Source organism: Stegastes partitus, unplaced genomic scaffold (genome assembly GCF_000690725.1).
Source record: "Stegastes partitus isolate 25-593 unplaced genomic scaffold, Stegastes_partitus-1.0.2 Scaffold118, whole genome shotgun sequence".
NCBI lineage: Eukaryota > Metazoa > Chordata > Actinopteri > Pomacentridae > Stegastes > Stegastes partitus.
Window position 1 is genome coordinate 211,199 of NW_007577849.1, and position 8,897 is coordinate 220,095.

Here is an 8,897-nt window from a genome sequence, read left to right on the forward strand (position 1 = left end):
TGAGCTGCTAGCTGGGGACTGTTTTAGAAAGTGAGGGAAATGTTGGAAAGTGTGGATTTATTTGTTTGTTTGTTATAAATGTAGGACATTTTGGATATGCATATGTAACACATGATCAACATAAAATACAATGACTACAGGAATTAACAATTTCCCCCAAAATAAATGTGTTTGCAACATTTGTCTGCAAAAACTGCCGCAGAATCTCTGTTACATCACATTTGTAGATGTGAACAAGCTTTAAGGCAAACAGCTGAAAGGACAGATGATGTATGCATCTGAGCAGGTGATGTGTGATTTGATATTTCAACTGCAACGTCCACTAAGGTGCATTTCACTCTTCTGCTCCTCCGTAGGTCCTTTCAGGCCCTTACTTTTGCGCACCCTTCTTATCCACAATTTTTCTGCCTCTTCTACTGCAATAAACTCTCTCTCACACTGACACTGCTTAAACACTTCCCTGCAGCCAAAGGGTGGTGCTCACAGGAAAAACAAGTTTGACAGCTACTCATGAAAGACAGTCACACTGAATTTTACTATTACTCTCTCAGATGCTCAAAGTCACACAGTTTGTCTAAAGGACATCATATTTCTTTATTCAGACATGTCCCACTTATTTGGTTTGCATGTGTTATTTAACATATATGAGTATGTCTGATGCCAAGCGATATGCACACACAGCGGGGTGCAGATCACATTAAGCCTTGATGCAAGCATGCATGCATTCACTGATTCTCAAACCGCAAATCCAATCACTTTGGTTTTGTATGGGTTTTTTCTTCACACAGATGAAAGACACTGGACGAGTTTCAACAGAGATAAGTGTTCACAATGTTGATGTTGTTATCCATCATCTTTCTAGTCTGATGTGCAATCTTTGCCTATGTGCAGGCAGTGTGACCCTCCTGTGCTGGCAGCCTGGCATAGTGGAAATTCTCAGGTATGCAATATAACTGTGTAGTTGACGACTATGAAACCACAAAGTCATAGACAAATGACACGTGCACACACACACACACACACCAGGTTGACTCACAAATTCAGTTTAGTTCTTCTATCTTGTATGTTTACTGAATAAACAAGAAACATATCAGTAATTTGTTTACTTGTGGAGCAAGTCATGCTAGCAGGTTGACTCTTGGGATAGTAAATCAATTCGGATAAATGCATTTTAAATGCACCAAAGTGGTTGATATGACCATATGCTTCTTGGCTGCTTGTGTATTAAGGATAGACTGCACAGAAAAGACAGACGTATCAACCGTTGTGTCACTTGTTGGTTTATGGACTAATGTTTTGAAGCCTGTGTTTTGAAATTTGGCCATTCCCAACTTGCTCTTTTGAAACCAGAAATATAGTGGATCTGACTGAGAAAATGAGAAGATTCCACACACTGATTGTGACCTGACCACGCCCTAAAACATCCATCCATCCATTATCTATACACCGCTTAATCCTCACTAGGGTCGCAGCGGGCTGGAGTCTATCCCAGCCAACTTAGGGCGAAGACAGGGGACACCCTGGACAGGTCACCAGTCTATCACAGGGCTACACTTAGAGACAGACAACCAAGCACACTCACATTCACACCTACGGACAATTTAGAATCACCAATTAACCTCAACATGTTTCTGGATTGTGTGGGAGGAAGCCTGTGGGGCTGGAGCCTATCCCAGCTGACTCAGGGTGAAGGCAGGGCAAAGACTTTGATTCAAAGGGAAATATCTCAAGCACTAGATGGATTGCTGTTTGTCCAGTTAACCTGTCCAGTTTTTAACCTGCAAACCTCAAGACATTTCTACCACCTCATCTGTGCTCTATGTTTAGCACTTTAGCAGGTAAACCTGAACAAAATATGAGTATGCTAGTACAGTTGCTGTGACTGTATTAGCATCCTGATGCATGTTGCATTTACAAAAGGTAAAGCCTCACAGAGTGAGCATGTCTGTCTTGGACTTGTGTGTTAAACATAAATGCTACCATTTGACGTATTGCACTAGAGTTAGCTTTAGGCTAATTTCCATCTGCAGTCCCTTGGCACTACCATATTAAAATGTTACCAAAAAAAAAAGCTGGACTATAAAATACATGACACAGTGAAACACAACATTACACACACTCTTAGAAGCAGATACGAACACACACTCACACACAATGCAGGGCACAAAAAGGCATTAATGGTTGCAGTTCTGAGTGTCCTTTAGCAAGTTTTTCAGTTTTTTTTTTTAAATAGCCGAGAGAAACACATTTCTTAATGTCATCAAGCAGGGCATTCCACTAAGTCGTAGCTTTAACAGAAAAAGCTGACTGCCCAAAGGTGGTGTGTTGAAAAGGTAGGGAACAGTCACTTGTGGAAGAGATCTTTGCAGATTTTATGGATCGTGCCGAGCGATACAGAGCAAACTTTTTTGACCTTTAAAGTGACAAACATTTTGATCGTGAGATCGCAGCCTGTTTTACTCTAAACAGCAGCACAAATGTTTCACAGAAAAGAATAATTTTCCTAAGAAGAGGAGAAAGAATGAGCAGACTTCATAAATGGAATACCAACAACAGTAATATCCACTTGAGTCAAGACTGATCATGTCTCACACTTTACAAGCATGCAGAAGCAGCTCAGGCCAGTACGTCTGTCTGCCTTTGGCGTAACACGGTTCGCAAGCATAAATTCTGACAATAACAGTAAGTAATGTGCAAATGTTTGAACTCAGACTCTGCAGTTTGAGGACAGTCACCCTACACCCTCCTGACTGTGCAGCTATTGAGGAATGTAACGTGTGTGTGTGTTTGTAAGTGTGTGGGATTGCAAATATGCATATAGTGAAAGCGTTAGAAGCAGAGGAGGGAGCAACAGATTATGGTGTGTTTGCTGTTTTGATTTATTGCAAACAGTTGTTTTCCATTAGCTCAAGTCTAATTGCAGACTTGCAGTGGATGAGTGAGAGTAGAAGAATTTTTTGGGGGGACAACAATGAATGCAGCTCATCTTGTAACTCTCAGAGCTTTGTATGATTCTGTGAGTGATTCATAAAGGTAATAAACTGCTCTAACATTTTCTCAGAGAGAAAAAAAAAAGTCCCACCTTACCGTCATGCTATACCCTTTGGCAAATGACATTCAAGAGCACACCTTAGCCCACAAACTCACACAGCCTGCCACTTGCCAAAACAACATTCCAGTGCTGGCCATCCTTTTTCTTTAAAGCTACACTGAGCACTAATTTGCTGCTCTGAAAGTTCTGGTGTCACCTAAAATGATAAACTATTGAACTTCAACTCTGAGTCTGCATGAGCATGTTTTGTGACTAACAGTGCCTCAGGGATAATAATACATTTAGATCAAACAAGAATAAGATTTATTTTCTCAAAAAAAAAATCAAAAAATCAAAAAAAAAATCCTAGAATTCTCCACATTTATGCATGTGTGTGTGTGTGTGTGTGTGTGTGTGTGTCTTTTTTTTCCTCTGGATGAATGAGTTATATCATTTTAGGGCGCGTATTTGAGGCGTAGTCCCGGTGTTCCCACCCTATCACATCTCTTTTCATTCCTGATTTCCAGAGACAGGACAAAGCTTGCACACTTTTAATGAGTTGTAAATTTGCCAGAATATCATAAAGCACTGACATTAAAAACTGTGAAGGGACAGCTAACACAGCAAAATGCAAATGCAAAAAATAACAGAATGGAGTTGTGTAGATTTGAATAAGTTCCCAGATCAGAACAACTTCATTTGTGCTGTACTATCCTCTAACTTTACTTTAACTTTTGATTGTCTGGAATAATGCAGGTACAGTGGCCCCGAGGTGCAGAACACAACAACATTAGACTCATTACAACAGCATTTCAGATCAGCAACTGAAGAGCTCCTCCTCCCTATTTTTTTTGGCGTGAAATCTCGTTGGACAGCGTGAGAAGGTGAAGCAGACATTGAAAGCAGGTGTCTTGACAGAAATGTTCTACACCAGTCCAATAAACCAATGACGTGTCACGACAAGGTTCTACATGGGTTCAGTTATCAAAGCATCCACATGACCGCTTCCCTTTGAACGCAGACGTCATGTTTTCTTAAAAATCACCTGATAAGAAGGCCCTTCTGATGGCACTGATGTCAAGAGAAGTTGTCCTGTCTCCGCCGTCCTGACTCTTTTAGAACTGTTTTTAAAGGTCTAAAGGGACAGTTTAATGTCATTATGTATTGAAATCATGTTGAGAATTACATCTTATGAATATCGTTGGTTGAAACATTACTTTATGATATGAATCCTCTCCTTGCCTTTCAAACTCAGTTTAAAGTTCACACAAGGACACTGCTGACAGCAGCACGCAACACAAACAGCAAATTATATGGAACCATTGGCAGAGAGATTTGGGTTCTGTCCAATCACAAACAAGAAGCGTTCCTCCCTTTTCTGTTTTGTGAAACTTAATCGTGTTTTCTGGTTTGCTGTTGAAGTGTTTTATGAAATGTTGATGTCTTTTCAGAAATACTGTGTTTTTTTATGTGTTGTATTTTGCAAATGCTGGTGCATTTTATGAAATGTTGTGTTTTGTGTTTTCTAAAATATGTTTTCTAATTTGTTGTTGCAATTATGTGAAATGTGTTTTATGAAATGTAGTGAAAGGTAGTTGTGTTTTATAAAATGTTGTGTTTTCTGTTTTGCTGTTGTACTCCATGAAATGTTGTTGTTTTTTGTCACATGTATTTTGCACCTCAGGGCCACCGTACTCAGGCGTCCTTGTCTCGCCCTCATTCAGTCCAGAGTGGTGCATTAAAATGAATAATTCAAAAGTGTCCATCTTGTTCAAAAGTGGAATCTTGTTTTCTGTCTTTATTGGCACTCCATCTTTAAATCAAATTTTTAAAAGCGCTCCCTAATTTTGCTTTAGAGATTTTCAGAGACTGTATCAATATAAAGAAATTCCCTCCATTCGTTTTTTTTATTTATCTCAGTTATTAAGTGTAAGTTCCACAAATCAGTTTCAAATGATTTCATGTAATGTGACTGGGGTCCATTGCAAACACAAATCCTAACAGGATTATCACTATCTATGTAGCTCTGTTGAGCTTTTTTTTTTTTTTTAGGACTCTTGCACCTAATAGCTTAACCTAAAGACACAGTTATTGCATGGTTCAGTCTCACTGCTTTTGTCAGCCCCATTCCCTGCAGCAGCAGCAGCAGCTGTTTTAATGCGCTGATAAACCCACTGTGCACGACCTGCCCATGTAACACCAAATAGCAGACATAGTAAGCTGATGAAGAGAGCAGTTCATCTAGTAGCTAAAGAGCAAAAATTTTTATTACATATATCAGGTGTACACAATCACAAGTTTAAACATGTATGATGCTCTTTGTCTGCTAGATGTTCAAACAAGCAACTGTTTGCTCACATTTTAGAAATATCAGCTGTTGCAGCAAACTGTCTTGACAATGCAAAACTTTATAAGCATAGAGAGAAAGTCTTAGCAACATGCATTCTTATTTGACCACCTCTTGATGGAACCTCTTTTAGTCCTTTGACCAAAATAACAGACTCCAGCCACCCTCAGCAACTATTAAATGAATGAAATGATGAACAGTCCTGGGACCAAAGTTCCAGGGGAACAGTCTGTACAGTCTGTACAGTCTGTACGGGGCAGTCCTTCCTACTACCAAACTAATATTGAATAACCTTCAGTAATCACTTTCTCTGTCATTTTTTGGTGTCAGAAAGCTACAAGGGTTTGTGTTCGATAAAATATTAATGACTACATTGGTAAGAAGCAGCATTTTTATTTTTTTTAAAAATCCTATTAGGCGTTGTTTTTATTTGATGTTTATTTGGATAAGTACAAGTATGTTGCAGGTCTCTGCTGGCCTATTTGGGGTCAGTTCAGTTTAGCCTCAGTGTTTTGCACATGCTTGAAAAAACTAAAGGAGATTTGAAATAACAACATGTATTCACGTAAACCTGTTTTCATCTTTCTTGAGCCGTTATTACCTTTAAGATTATTTATAAATATTTTTCACGCCCTGTGATCACCTCCAACTTTATGTCAGATAAATTGAGGGAAAACTAATGGGCAAACACTCACGCCACACCCATGAATACACCCATGATTGGCTGGTTCAAGGCTTCTACACACACAACTATCTCTTCGTGTTAAGAGCTGCTATGCTGCCTCAAACTGCATTGCAACATGTACAGACAGCTCATGACTTCTCACTTTGACACTCTTTAAAAGGAGGAACGATTTAATTGTTTTGGTTCGTTTTTTTTTCTCGGTCTGAGGGCTGTCTCATCTTGTCAGGTCCTTGGCATCTTCAACTCAGTTTGTCCTCTGCAAGAGTGTTTGTGCCAAGGGAAAGTTTTCAGTCATCAGGAGAAAGGATTAAATCTGATGATGAGTAATAAGGATAATTGCTGGTGTTTAGGGTGGGTCTGCTTGGATGCTATTGTTCGCAACAATCAGAGATATCAGTACACATGAGAACCCTGAAGAAAACTGCCTTTATGACTTTTAAGTTATCTGCTTTACATATCATCAAATCATGCACTATTACAGTCATTTCCACTGTATATTTCTGCTGTAAAGATGGCTTTGTTATTAAGGTAAAAGACTGACTTGGTTGTTGTAGTTCACATGCTTAAAGCTAAATAATGTCAAATATCTCTCAGGCTGCATTGTTGATGTTAGAACTCACATAATGAACAAAGACTACAAGCAGAGCCAGTCATGCACTTATGCCTGGGTGCGGCCCTGCGGTGTCTCCTCTGCTTTACACCCTGAAGGCTAACGGCATGCCGAAGTAACATCTATGTCTGCACCTGTAAAGATGTAAAAATGAAAGTAAATGAATAAATGTTCAAAATAATCCTCATAAATTAAAAAAGTTAGTAAAGAACTGAAAATTAAGTTTGACACTGGAAATATACTTATTTCCTTTTTTGCATCTATTTAGATGAGAAGATTGGTGTCTCTTACATAACTGTACTGTAGCTATGAATCTACAGCCAGCAGAACGGTTAGCTTAGCTTAGCATAGAAGTTGGAAATAGGGTGAAACTGTCTGTTTTCAGGTTGAGTCCAGTGTTAGCAAAGTTAACTGTTTTCTGGATTTTGTTGTCATACTTAACACAAGTGAGCCACAACACACCTACAGAGATCCCAGGATTGATTTTAGGTTTTGCAGGTCAAGTAGAAGAGCTCTTGTACTTGTAGAAACTTTCACTTGCAAAGATTTTTTACAGCAGGAAGTGTTGTCTCAGGAGAGCAAAAAACATCAGCAAAGACTCCTGCCACCCAACACACAAACTGTTTGCCCTCCTGCCCTCTGGGAGCATCAATGAGAGCAACTGGACTGAACCCACCAGGTTCAGGAACAGTTCCTTTTCATCTGCCCATCTGCTTGGGGAAGTGGAATCTCCTTTAGCATAAACATAGTTTAGTCTTATCATATTACCTTGGTCTGTGGTCTGTGTTCATGGAGATCAGCCTTGTTCAGTGTCTGCTGAAGTGTCTGTCTTGAGTTGTTGTTACCACAATTGCTGCGATTCATCAGGATGGTCTCAGTGTCTCAGAATCTTTGGATTCTTCTTGGCCTGTAACATTCTTCCAGTACAGGGTTCACTTTTGGCTTTCTACCTTGTCTTTTGAGATTTTTCACAGAGTGGAACGTTGTACTTTTTTAATGATGTTTTGCACTGTGGCCACTTCAAAACAGTTGGATATGACTTTATAGGCTTTCATTTTTGTGTGAGCTGCCACAATGTCTCTGTCTCGGTGATGAACTCTGAAAGCAGCTCACTGAGCTCTTTGGTTTTAGCAGTGATGTGCAATTGACTGACTACAGAACTACTGCATCGGCTACTCTCAGTTAAGAGTATATAAGCATGCTGTAGAACATGGTAAAAATTACCTGGACCATTTGAAATGACAGACAAGCTGCATTTTCTGAAAAATTTGCAACAATTTCAAGCAGTCTGAATTATTCTGGACATAGCACTTTTAGTAAGAATTTATTTAAAAAATCATCATTAACATGTGTATCAAAGTTTCTTACCATGTTTTAACACTTTTTTAAGACATTACCAGCCAAATGAAACTCATAGGTTAAAAATAAACATTCATAGTCGAAGAAGATTTGACAAGATTATGAATAATTGTGGGCTTAACTGTACATGTCAAACATTATGTAACTGTTTGATTCTGGCTGCTGAACTTGTTTCGTGTCACTTCACCTTGCGCTCTACAGGTTTCTTGTCTTTTGCTACTTTTCAAAAATCCTAAAATAATCCTAAAAATAGATTTGTTCGAACCAAGTCCAAAAATGAAATCTGCTTTTGCGACCACAAACTAGTGACAGATGGAATTTAAACAGAGGTGCACTTACTCTGTGGGTCTGACAAATGCAGTCCATTCAGAGAGCGCTTTCATGCTTAAACTGTGAATAAACACTTAATTTAGTTGAAGCCAACCAACAATTGAGAGTAAAAGATAAAAAGACAAGCAGCCTTTGCAGCTGCAAAGATGAACAGTATTTTCCCCTGGGATGAAATCAGCAGCTGAATCAAAGAATCCTTTATAAATGATAAATTTATGCGTTTTCATTTATTGCCTGTGTCATTTGGATTTGTTTTGTATATACACAGACAGTATTTGCACACAGTTTGAATGTTCTGATACTGACTGGAGGTGTGGGTGGAGCTGGGTAGCAAAAGCAAAAGGCATGCACACACACACACACACACACACATGCACACACGCACACATTAAGGGAAGAGTCATGAGATTTATTATTTATATTTAATAAAGTACACTGAATTGAGTTTGAAAAGACAGTTGGAAGCAAGGAAATGAAAGAATGAGCTCTTAATCGTGTGTTTGTACCTGTACGTGTGTGTGTGTGTGTGTGTGTG